General features: G+C 48.8%; 1 protein-coding gene across 1 annotated transcript in view; it reads right to left on the bottom strand.

The window, feature by feature from the left end:
* Positions 1–948, bottom strand: part of LOC108789042 (1-phosphatidylinositol 4,5-bisphosphate phosphodiesterase gamma-1-like) — an 83,161-nt gene that overhangs the window by 28,999 nt on the left and 53,214 nt on the right. The window lies entirely within an intron of this gene.

Below are 948 nucleotides of genomic sequence, written 5' to 3'. Positions count from 1 at the left end.
CCACACACGTACATCCCCCCCGCACACACACATGTATAGCCCCCGCCCACACACATGTACATCCCCCCTGTACCTCCCCATTACCACCAAAAACTCAAAATCACTTACAAAGGTGGAAATGTCCTTTAAGGTCACCAATCGTGAGGGGGGTACAAGCAGTATTCCTGTACTGGGCCCAGGTCCCATCAGGTCAGCAGGGGAGCTCAGGAGGGGCTAATAGTTCTTTGAAATACAGAGTTTTATGTGGTGGAATTGACCAGAGGGGCCCAGTCCGATAGTCTGTATGGGGCTTCATGATTTCTAATGGTGGCCCTGTTGACACACTTATAAATTTTGTCTCACCTAAAGTTCTTGGCTCAACTGTTGAGCCACCAGAACTAGACTTTCCATTAGGTATGTGTAGGCATTGTGCCCAGGACAGTTAGGTATTCCATAAAGACTTATTGAGTTCTTTTTGGGGGGGGGATTGGGGTCTTTACCACAGTACAAACGAATACCTGAGTGGGCACGAGGCTCTGGAACCCTCTGGTTTCTTTCTATCCTTGTTTTATATTATTGTTGTCATCCGATAGACCGGCAATGGTGTAAATCTAAAGAATGTGAATATTGGGCTGGCCGATTCTGCACATCGTAGAGCTTCCACAAACACTTGGGGTCCTGATAGAGATTAGTGAATTTAGCAGATAAATCTGACCCTGGGGTCAGGCTGTCATGTACAGCTGAGGACCTTCTCACTTCTATGCAGTGCCCTGAAGTCCCGCGAGATTTCATGTTCTCACAGAACTTCATCTAGCCACGAATGGGCTTTGCTCACTCTGCCGATCCAGCCCTCTTCACAGGTGGTAATAAACCTGAGTACCCAGGCCCTGCGAGAGATCAGGGAGCTACGTGGGGCAGCTGTGAGAAGACCAGAGACACCCAGAACTCAACCCCTCCTTGTGAGTCATC

The sequence above is a fragment of the Nanorana parkeri genome, unplaced genomic scaffold (assembly GCF_000935625.1).
Source record: "Nanorana parkeri isolate BGI_ZX_2015 unplaced genomic scaffold, ASM93562v1 scaffold371, whole genome shotgun sequence".
NCBI lineage: Eukaryota > Metazoa > Chordata > Amphibia > Anura > Dicroglossidae > Nanorana > Nanorana parkeri.
Note: the sequence above shows the minus strand (reverse complement) of the source record. Positions and strands in the feature narration are given on the sequence as shown.